The following is a 12,268-nucleotide window of genomic DNA, read 5'->3' on the forward strand; positions in this document are numbered from 1 at the left end:
TGGGGAACCCTCCTCCACTGTTGGTGGGAATGCAAGCTGGTGCAGCCACTCTGGAAAACAGTATGGGGCTCCTTAAAAAGTTGAAAATAAAGCTATCCTATGATAGCTCTTAGAAAACAGAGCTATCCTAAATACTGGGTATTTACCCCAAAGATACAAATGTAGTGATCCGAAGGGGCACGTGCACCTGAGTGTTTATAGCAGCAATGGCCACAACAGCCAAACTATGGAAAAAGCCTAGATGTCCAGCAACAGATGAATGGATAAAAAAGAGGTGAGATATATATATAATGGAATACTATGCAGCCATCAAAAGAAAGGAAATCTTACCATTTGCAGTGATGTGGATGGAACTAGAGGGTATCATGCTTAGCGAAATAAGTCAATCAGAGAAAGACAACTATCATATGATCTCCCTGATATGAGGAATTTGAGAGGCAACATGGGAGGTCTGGGGGGTAAGGAAGGAAAAAATGAAACAAGATGGGATCGGGAAGGAGATAAACCATAAGAGACTCTTAATCTCACAAAACAAACTGAGGGTTGCCAGGGGGAGGGGTTTGTGGAGAAGGTGGTGGGGTTATGGACACTGGGGAGGGTATATGCTATGGTGAGTGCTGTGAAGTGTGTAAACCTGGCAAATCACAGACCTGTACCCCTGGGGCTAATAATACATTATATGTTAATAAAATATTTTAAAAAATTATATAAAAAAAGAAATGTTTCATGAATGGTCCACCTTTTACCCAGAGGCTCTTTCCTTTCCAGGCTGCACTTTCCTTCATGCTTGCAGAAAGCTCCCATCTAGACCCAAACTGCATTTCAGACTTGAACTGGGGAAATACTAAGACTGTGATTGCTCAGTGCCCAAAGCCAGGGTGCTTGCAGCCGCCCCACCAAACTACCAACAAAGAGCTACCCCATGAGTCTACTTCAGAAACACCAAAGGGCAGACTCCAGTTACATTGGTAATTCACACAATCCATCCCATTCTATTTCGTTCATCTTCGTTGCTCCTCGGAGAATGAATGGAACAGAGAAGTATGTGTCAACCTTGGTCAGCAGGTTGTGGCTGCCTGGAGCACCCTGGTCACAGGGGTCCTGACAGTGAATCTGGGCCCAATGGGAAAAGACAGGTGTGCCTGGTTGGCAATGTTTTCATGGACACAGCAAGAAGAGTGGAGGCACAGGTGACTCAGGTCCCTAGCTCCTCCTTAGTGTTTGCCCTCGGGACCCATTTTTTTATCCCCTGCCCAAATAGGATCTCAGTTTATATGGATCATACTATGCTGCAGAGCCCCAAGTTTGTGAGTTCCTGCTTCACCTCTTCTTTCTCATGAGTAATTGATCTCTGCGATACTGTTGGTCTCAATCTGACCTCGGCAACGTTGCAAGGTGGTAATGGGCGTGATCAGGTTAGGCACAGAGAAAACTACTATTGAGCAGAAGGGACTGTTAGTCCCTCCCTCCATGTCAGAAATGCAGATTCCTAGGCTGCCCCCCAGACCTACTGAATCAGAAATCACTATCCCAAACCCTCTAAATAACTCAGCAACTCAGCCGAACATCCAATTGGCCCTGGATTTTGTCCTTTTCCCCAAAGGGCAAAGGTAGTTTATTGTTAGGATTAGGCCCCCAAATAGGAACTCCAACAGGACCTCTCAGGAAATCCATATTTCTGAACTCAAACCCAAACCCAAAGTAACACCTTTCATTCTTTTCCCAGTCCACCCAACAAAAATATATCGGTAACCCACTGGGAAAAACATTGCATTTTCTTAAGACTAATGTGATATGTAACATGGAGACTTTGTCCCAATACAGTCTTAACACAGACCTACCACTGGTTGCACAGAATGAAAATTATATCCCAGTGGTGCTTATCCTCAGCAGCAAAGCAGTGTTGTGTGGATTGTTTGTCACGACAGGAACTGCTTCATGATGTGGCATTAAAATACTCTTTTTTCGGAGAGAATTCGACTTATGATATAAACGGCTAGCATTTGCCCCTACCAGGCCTGTGCTAAGCGCTTTACGTGAATCTTCTCATTTACTCTTGCCTTCCTTGGCGGAGGTGGTATTATCAACCTCATTTTCCAGATGAGGAAACTGAGGCTCAGAGGGGCTAAAGAATTTGTTATGCAAAATCAGACAGTGGAGCTTAAATCTTAGACAGAATCCATATTTTTGAAAGTCCAAGCTCTATTTCTTCACCACTCTGCTATAGGAAATCTTTGATTCAGACCCTCTGGGAGAGCCCCTTTTGCTTCCCTACTTCAGGCCAGGCAGACAACCTACTCTTACTTCTCTGGTGCATGAAACACAAACACACACACATGCACACGCAAGTGCACGTGTGAAAGAGGGAGGGAGGAAGTTGCCTGACTTCCTGGGGGCCCATTAGCATTTGGAAATAGACTTCAGTAGAGCATGAGGGATTTTCATAATCCTTATTGTCTTCCTTCTATCTAATCTAACTCTGAATCCAGTTGCTGGGGGAAGGTTGTCAAATCCCTTCCCCCGTCATGATTCTTAAACATTAAACAGCTAATCTTCTTACCAGGGTGCTTGAGTTCAGCCTCCCCTCGGGTTTCACCTGAGTCTGAGAATTCAGATGAATGGAGGAATTATCCACCACCAAACATTGTTTATTTCTTGAAAAATGTCGTCATAAAATTAATACTGCCTTGGAAAGAACAAACCATATAGAATCTTAGTAACAAGAAAAAAATGATCTGCCCTCAAGGAGAACACAATTTAGATGAAGGGAAGAGATTAATTCTTCATTTCTACCATTAACAAGCACAGATGGGGTCCCGGTGATGCATTGAGCACTGTGCAAAGAAATGTGGGTGATAAGGATATGAAACTCTTAATAAGGATGTTTTCATAGACCCATCTGGATGTGGGACATATTGTTGCTATTGTATTGAAATGCCAGTGTCGAGAAAGCTGCATCAGGATGTCCTGTGCCCCTTTAAAATATGGGCTCTGCCTGTAAGAAGCTTGGGGTCATGAAAAAGTTGATGTTTTATGTGCATTGTCCCTTGTCAGCAGGACCTGCTGCAGTATGGATATCGTCCCCTTTTTCTGGAAGAGGAAACTGAGGCTGAGAGAGTTATGTATTCTGCCCAAGGTCACACATCAGGTGAGGGACTGAGCCACTGTTGAAATCCAGGTCAGTCTATTGTGTTGGGCCAAACCAAATAGAACGGAATGGGGTGGACACAGCCAGACTGCAGTGGAGAAAGGAGTCATTTGTTAGTAAGGAGATAGAAACAGGAAACATAGAGGACTTTCCCCCCAACTGGTTGTAAAGATTGGGAGAGAAAAAGGTCAGATATATGAGAGCCAGGAAAAGTCTACTGTGCTGGCTTGGTCTGGAGGTAGAAGTGAGGGTATGCCTGCCCTCTAGGTATTTATAGAAAGAGCCCTCCACAGAATTACCGTCTGGAAAACCACTCCCAAAGACCTCATGTAGACACTAACTGCTCCAACTGCTCTTTGGTATTTAGCAAACAAAGAAGGGAGAGCCATCAGCAGAAGACAATGAAGTTGGCGGGTATGAGATACCAGAAACAGGAGAACTGCACCTTCCAGATCTCTCCACCATGGTTCTGTAGCATGAACAGCCTGCCATTCGCAAGAACTAGCTTGACATCCATCCATGGTAGGCAAGTTCCTAAAATGGCCTTGAAGATTTCTGTCACCCCCCTCCTCCCCCTGCCCTGGCACACACGCCTGCCCAATCCCCTGCAGTGTGAGTGGAAATGGGAGGAGGAGGAACTTGCAGAGGAGGGAGTCAGAGATTTGAAGCTTGGGAAAGATTTGACACCCGATCACTGCTTTGAAGACAGAGGGGACCACATGGCAAGGAACGTGGGTAGCCTTCAGAACTGAATATGACCCCCAGTGGGACACTCAGCAAGGAAACAGGGACTTCAGTCCTGCAATTTCAATGAGCTGAATTGAGCCCACACTCTGAAAGAGCTTGGAAGCAGACTTTTCTTGGACTTCCCAGATGAGGATTCAGCCCAGCCCACACCTTGATTTCACCCTAATGATAACCCAAAAAGAAAAGCCAGTTGAATCATCCTGCAGACCCATGAGCGAACAGATCAGTGTAGTAGTCACTGTGTCTATAGTAACAGAAAATGAATATACCTCTTCTGAGGCACCTTCCCTAACTAATCCAGGCCTTACACATCGCCATGCCCTTCACTGAGGTCCTTGTACAGTTTCACACAATGAAAAGCACTCGGGCGATAAAAGCTGACCAACTAGAAAAATCAGAGAGTAAACATTCCCCTGGAAAAGTAATTCTTGCTTTATCAAACCACAGGAGAGGTGTTCCCCGGGAATGAATGAGTGAGTGAATGAATTAGTGAGTACGTCTTGCCCTTAAGGCAACTGCCTATCTGAGGTGGTCCTAAGAACGCAGACTTTCATGCATAATGAGGCCTACCTGCAAGTACACTGGCATTACAAAGTCTGAACAGTAGCCAACTCTGGAGCAGGAGCCAGCCAACCCCATCCCTCACTCATCATACTGAAGCAAGCAGATCCCTTTTTCCTCTTTCTCTTCTTCATCTGTCAACAGTTACACAGCCACCCAGACACCCAAGAGTTGTGTTTTTATTGCCTATTAACACTTTTAAACATAAAGCTACAGAAGCAAGCGCTAACAGAAATACTGCCTACCTTTCGGGGTCGCTGAGAGGACTAAATTCAAGAAAGTATGCTAAGTGCCTCCCATAGAATTATGCACAAAGGAGCTTTCAGTGAACACTGGCTATGGTATGGAAGAGCAGAGAGGCCCTTCCTGCTACTGGAGCTCGCCCAGGTCCCCTGGGAAGGTCCATCATGGATATCCCCATCCACTACTTCCTTAGATCCAGAAGCCCAAGGTGAGTGGGTTATGCTGAGTCCAAGGAACTGTTGAGGGAAGAAAAGAAAGAAAAGATCTAAAAGCCTTGGGGGAAAATATGCTAAATGGTAATATCAAAATAATACACCATCCCTTTACAGGCAAGGTACAAAATACATGCTATTCACCCTGTCAGACAATTTGAATGTTAAGAAATGTGCTTTGTGAACAAAGGGGGGAAAAAGAGACAAACGGAAAGACAGCCTCTTACTAAAGAGAACAAATGGTTATCAGGGGGGAGGTTATCAGGTGAAATAGGTACAGGGGAGGAAGAGTGCACTTACCCTGATGGGTGCTGAGGAACGTACCGTAGTGTTGAATCACTATATTGTACACCTATAACTAATATGACACTGTCATGTTAACTACCCTGGAATTAACATTTTTTAAAAACCATGTTCTGTTTCTGAGTCACGAGTTTGTCTTCTTTAAAGTGAATAAGGTAGATAATAAGATCCCTTTTGTTTGCATTATAAAAACTATTGATTTATCTCCTGTGTGTGTGGGTGTGTGCGTGTGCGTAGTGAGAAGTAATGGAATGACCCTACCTATTCTTTCTTTTTTTCCCTTTATTCTTCTTCTCTGGTGGGCATGACCACTTCCCAGCCCTGTATTATTTGGTGGCCCCAAAGGCTGTGCAAAGGGAGCAGTGTGGATGAATACCTCAATTAGCAAAAAGAACTTTTGGAGAAGCATATTATAGTCATTATTTTTGGTGTTATATGTTCAGTTACTATAACAACAGGGCAGAGAAAAGGAAACTCTAGTAGAGGACATAGTCCATGAGCCAAACCCAGTAGGTAAATTTCCATTGCATGAATAAATGTGAGTAAAATCACATTTAGTCAGATGAATTTTAGGTGGGCTTTTGTTTTTTTGGCTAAAGCCAGAGCCAAAGCCAAAATAAAATTATATTGCCAACATTATTTTCAGAGTTCTTCTTCTCAGTACAATGCATGGTTGGATGCTATCCTAACAGGTAAAGCAATTACACTTTCCATTAATTGTGCCTCTTGGCTATGCCAGTCAAGTATAAGGGCCAGATCCAAATGCTCATGGTTCTTAAAACTGGTAAACCCAGTTACATGGGGTGGCTGCATGTGCTCTTAGCTTAACCTGCGATGTGTGATGGGTCAACCTTCACAAAAGTTGAGCTCAGGTAGTGAACTCCATGGTACAGAATTTTGTGAGGGTTGGCAATTATCTGGCTAATTCCATCAATGCCAAGAGACAGTCATAATAACTCAGATGTTGTAGAATTTACTTTCAGGGTCCACTTACTTAGCTACCCAAAAACGCACCTCAAGAAGCAGATTTATCCTGACTTGTATGTCTTTATTCACGTAACTTGGCATGAAACTTGCCACTTCTCTCCCTTGAAAACAGCAAAGAGAAGTCTCACAGTCATGTACAGCTTTGCGTTTTGCTTCCAAACCAGAGTAGCATGATAGCAAGGGTATGGTGCCATGGAACCTCATCACCTTCCCTTTATATCAAACTGTTCAATAAAGTCCTACAGAACAAGTTTATAAAATGAAATGCTTTCGTTCCTCTTCGTATCACATCCCCAGGGAACCACAAAGATGGAAGTTGTAGGGGTGCTAAGATAGTATGGACACAGCCAACTCCCTTGTAAGGAAAGAACCAGAAGAGCAGTTTCCATTCATCACAGTCACTTTTCCACATGTTTCTAAGAGCAGCTTTTTCATCCATCCAGGGAATGTGTGTATACCTCACATTATCCAAATCTCCTGGGCCACGTTCGTATACAATATAATAAACCCTCAAAGTAATTCTCAGTTGAAGAAGAAATGAAACTCCCAGAAAGTTCATTATTATTATTATTATCAGTCATATTCAACAGTGCCTAATTCTAGTATTAGTGAGGAGCTCAATGACAATGAATATTAAAAAGGTGAGAATAATCATTAGAAATATTTCTCATCTCTCTATGACAGATTAATACTTCATCCCATTATTCTCCAGTGTCCTATAGGAAGAAGAGAATATGGGAATTCATCTAGACTGAGAAACTGTGAGACCTTTTTCTCTTCTGAAGTAGTAATTTGGCACTTGGTGTATCTGCAACAGTGACTTTCTCCTGGGCCGTTTTGGGGACAGCCCTGCCGAAGAGAAGAAAGCTCGTGTAAGTATCTGCTCACCTTCATGGATGCTCTCCTCAGAGGAGGGCCTGACTGATGTCTCCTCTGGAAGTCTGAGGATGTGGGATGAAAAAGGGGCAGACACAAGAGGATCCAGGGAGCCATGAAGCCAAGTAGGACGAAACAAGAGAGTAGAAGGAGTTGAGCATGGCTGGGCCACATGGAGTCTGTACATCAGCAATGGGGGTTGTGTGGGGGGGGGCTGCCACCAACAAGCTCCTGCTCTCCATCAACCAGATCAGCACGGTCATCCACGTCTGGATAGAAGTGGTCAATATCTCATATGAGGACATCCGGTCTGTACTGGTGCCAGGGGCCCACACACCCATCTCGTATCTCTGTGACTTCTTCGATCCCATTGTTGAGTACATCCACAGGGTAGGGGTGAAGCAGGGCCCCTCAGCTGCCCTTTGCCTTGCCTACCTCATGAAGTACCCTGCCACATCCCTGCTGGGTGCCCACACGTGGACCAAGTCGGGCCGGCCCACCATCTGGCCCGACAGTGGCTTTTGAGAGCAGCTCATCCACTATGAGCCGTGCACATGGTCAGCTCCCTTGTGGGAGTGATCCCTGACGTCTACGAGAAGGAGATCCATCCAGTGAGTCCACTGTGAGCCATCCCATCAGACCCTACACCCAGGTCAGCGGTGCAGATCTGCCGGGGACCCTCCGCCAAGATCTGAACTTAAACATTCCACTTTTGTGGATGCGGAAAAAAAACAGATGATGCCTTTGATGAGGGCCAGAAAAAAAGGAAAGGTGCTGTAGCTTTTAACCTGATTATCCATATCTTCAAAGACCAACTTCACTAACTGTACAGTGGTGCAGAGAAGTTTCCTACCCTTGGAAGCGACAGGTCATGGCTTAGGGCCAGAAGGGAGAGTGAGGCCAAGTGCCCAGGTCAAATGGATTAGCGCCTAAAACATTTGGTAAGCCTGGAATCCTGCTGCCATTCCCCAGACCGACCCAGGAATGAGTCAGCCACAATTCCACTCAACTCTTTCAAACCCAAAGCCAGAGCCTTAAGCATCATGGCGTCACAGTAGGTGTGCCAACCAACTAGGTAAGTGGCCTTCAGGTGGTGCTCCGGGAGTCCTGGGGATGCAGGCCAACCCCGCTTCCACCTTCAACCCCCAGAGGCCTAGCTCTGGTTTTCTGGGTCTGATTTACACATGACATAGTTTTCAAAGAAAGCATTCCACAGTACAAAGTTTTTCAAAGTATTCCCAGTTTTGAGTGCCGTTGTACATAGCAAGGTCTCAAAGGACCCTTGGCAGTCCCCGCCAACCTTTTGACAGATGGTGGTATTTGTTTCCTTCTTAGGGGCACATGTGGAGAGCAGGTCTGACACAGGCTTTCAGGGGTTCCTCTCACAGGTCTCAATTTGAAAGGCCAGAGCTGCAACCAGAACCTTGCCCTGTGCCCTCCTCCCCATGTGACCCGGACCTCTTGGTACCTCAGCTCTCTTATCTGCCCAAGCAACACCAGGCCTTTCCTCACAGCACTGTCACGGAGAGTCAACAACCCCTTAACATGGTGTCTGGCACAGGGTAGGTGCTTAGACAGCAACTTCCGTCATGAATGATGCTGTGGCCCTGCTGGTCTGGGTCAGCGTGGTCATCCTCATGATGGTGTTTCCCCAACCTGTGCACAGCCCTTCACTGTTTACAAAATTCTCTTCCAAAAAGCCATCCTGGGGGGTGGTGGGGGGAGATGAGATTTGAGGCCTTTCAGACTCTGCCTTAGAAGAGGCCTAGACTTTGTAGCCTTTTCAAAGTTGCCATTGTGTTTAATCCCTGTGTGACCCACGGTCCTAAAGCAAGAAGCACACTTCTAACTTCCCCCCAAAAGGCCTTGTTTAGTTTGCTGACCTTTAATGCCAATGCTGGCTAACCACTGGGGGCCACGGGGACAAATGACTGGGTCCCACCTGTAGGCCAGGAAATCCAGGGTTGTTCAAAACCCCCCAGGGGCCTGAGGGTCTGACTCAAGACCAACTCTTCTCATCCAGAGGTTTTCAGACGAGCCATACATGAGACAGACAGAAGCACAGTAGCTCTGTGAGTCCAGAGCTCAGTAGAAGCCAAACGCCTTCTCCTTCCAAACCTAACCAACCCCTACTTCCATAAAGGGCAGGGATGTAATTTTAGGATGCAGGGGGAAAGGAAAAATCCCTGCTTTAGACTGACTTCTCATGTTACAGGTGAAAAAATAGACCCACAAACAGTCCTTCTGGAAGAAACCCAGATGGAAAATTTCTTTCACAGCCTTTTTAAAGAGAAATTCATTGGGACATAGCTTATCTTCACCTTAAAAAATTTTGAATTGGCATGCCATAAAATTAACTTTTTCGTATGTACAGTTCTTTAATCTGGCTTTTTAAAAAAGATTATTTATTTGTTTGTTTGAGAGAGACAGAGAGGGAGAACATGAGCCGAGAGAGGGAAAAGCAGACTCCCCACTGAGCAGGGACCCTGACGCGGGGCTCCATCCCAGGACCCTGAAATCATGACCCGAGCCAGAGGCAGACGTTCAACTGACTCAGCCCCCCAGGTGTCCCCTGTATGTACAGTTCTGTTTTAACACATTTATGTCACTACCTCTGCAATCAGAACACAGAGCGTTTCCATCACCCACAAAATTCTTTTATGCTGCTCCCTTTGTTTCAAACCTTTTCCCTGTCTCAGCATCTGGCACCTACCTATCTGTGCTCCATTCCTATAGATTTGCCTTTTCTAGAATGTCACATACCTAGCATCCTAGAGGATGCAACTTCTGGAGACTGGCTGCTTTCACTATGAAGATTCATATGTGTTGCTTTTTATCGGAATGGAAGTACTGTTCCATTCTGTTAAAACTGTGTTCACAGCAGAAGACGGTGAAGGTCCTGAGAAGCCACGAGTCTGAGTCCCCACACTTGACAGATAAGGAAACTGAGGCACAAACACAGTAAGGAACTCATTGGCGGCCCTAGAGCAAATCAGGGGCAGAGAGGGGTCTTGAACTAAATTGAGAGTTTGTGAGGATAGAGCGTACATGTTCATCTCCATAGTTTCCACTGAGCCAGGAGGGCCATGCTGCACGCGGAAGGTCAGCAAACCATTGGTGACTTGCCATGACTTCAGATGTCTTGACTCTCGTGACTCCTATGTTGCTCCCTTTCAAAGTATGAGCCACACATGAAAGTGTGTACCAGATCCTGAGAATAGGGGGGTGGGGACAAAGGACACTGATGGCTTAGACACATAGCCATAGTGTTTTAGAAAAATATTTAAAAGAAAAAAAATGGGGAAAAGTGCATAGAAATAAAGGGGCATCACTCAGCTGGAGAGGGCATCTGCTTTTCATGTTCAAATGGCCCTAAGTCATCGTATTTTTTTCACATGTCCAAAGGCCGTCTTCTTAAAAGATTCTTCTGGCTGATGTGTGGAAAATGAACTCTGGGGAGGCAAGTGTGGATGTGGGGAGAAAAATGGAAAGAAATCATGAAGTGGAAGGGAGTTGCTCACTGACTTAAAGAAGGTAGCTGGAAAAATACAACTCCTTTCACAACATATGGATAAACAGCAACGTATATTTTCTCAATTGAGGGCATAACATTTCAGTGGCTTAATGGGTATGTTTTGGTACACCAGCAATTGATGAACCTGGAAAAGTGATGTTTGGGAGTGCTCCTATTAACCTGCATCATTCTGAGAAATTCCAGAAGGCCATTCTAGTATATTCCTTTATAAAAATAACCTTGTTCACTCTCTAGTCACTTGCCCCCACCTCCTCCAGAAGACTGAAAAGTTATTCATCGTCAGAAATCTTCTTGTTTGATTTTATTGAGAAAACATCCATGTATGGATTAGACTACCCTCTATTTCCTTCCCCTGTAATCTGCTAGATCCAGGGCCAGAGTCTATGTCTTTTAAGCCTATAGATTTCTACCTACCTATTATTTTTCAGTGCAATGGCTTACAAATGGTGGCCATGAACCTAAGGATATGGAGCAGTTGCTTCAGGAGCTCAGTCAACATTTGACTCTGAGGTTTTCTGTGCATGTGTGTGTGCACATGCATGCACACATACACATATATGTGGAAATCAATTTAAATTATACTAACATTTATAGTAATTTTAATCTAGGCACTCAGATGTCTAGTTTTAACATTTTGGCTCTCACCATGGTCTTAGCTAGAGCTGCCTGGTTGACACTTCTGGGTCATCCCTTAAAAGAATGCCTGTTCCGCCATCTTTGTTCTTGTTTTGCTTTTAATCAAAAAATATTTGACATATAGCAATGTGTGAATTTAAGGTGTATAACATGTTAATTTGATACATTTATATGTTGTGATATAATTGCCACTGTATCAATAATTAGCACTTCTGTCATGTTACATAATTACCATTTCTTTTCAGTGGTTGGAATAATTAAGTTCCAGTTTCTTAGCAAGTTTGATGATTAGAATACAATTGTGTTGTCTATATTCACTATCCTGAGCATTAGATGGGCTTGTTTACTACTCGTTGCAAGTCTCTGCCCTTAAACCCCATCTATTCTATCCCTATACCCCTACTTCCTGGTAACTATCATTTTCATCTCTTTCACGGAGCTTGGTGCTTTTAGAGTCCTCTCGCCATCTTTGTTGATTGAAGCAGATCTTCATATTCTATTATGTGGTTCAGGCTGCCATAACAAAATGCTATAGACAACAAAAATTTATTTCTCGGTTCTAGAGTCTGGGAAGTCTAAGATCAAGGTCCCAGTTGATTTGGTCTCTGGTGAGAACTCCCTTCCTGGCTTGGAAATATCAAAAGGAGAGTGGAGGTCAGACACCGGCTGTTGGGTAGAGTCATGGATCAAATTGCTTAAGCTAGGAGAAGTTTGATCCATCATCTGGAAGAGCAGGGCAATTGCGGGGAGCCAGGGAAAGTAGGGAATGGAAGGGATATGTACCAAGAACAGCTTCAGTGGCAGGGGTAGGAAAATTCAAGAGGCTCAAGAATGATCAAGAAGGAATTTCAGAATTTGAGATCATGGGAGTGATGGAGCAGTTCTGAGAGAGGCTGAGGTCTTTGGTGAGGTGGCACGGTCAAAGTCAGGGGAAGGGGAGGATCAGGGAAAGTGGGAAGGTCAAGGAACTCAGAGATGCAGCTGTTGGCAGGATCTTCGCAGGACACTCAGAAGTCCCCA

Source organism: Mustela nigripes, chromosome X, assembly GCF_022355385.1.
Source record: "Mustela nigripes isolate SB6536 chromosome X, MUSNIG.SB6536, whole genome shotgun sequence".
In the NCBI taxonomy this organism is placed as follows: domain Eukaryota; kingdom Metazoa; phylum Chordata; class Mammalia; order Carnivora; family Mustelidae; genus Mustela; species Mustela nigripes.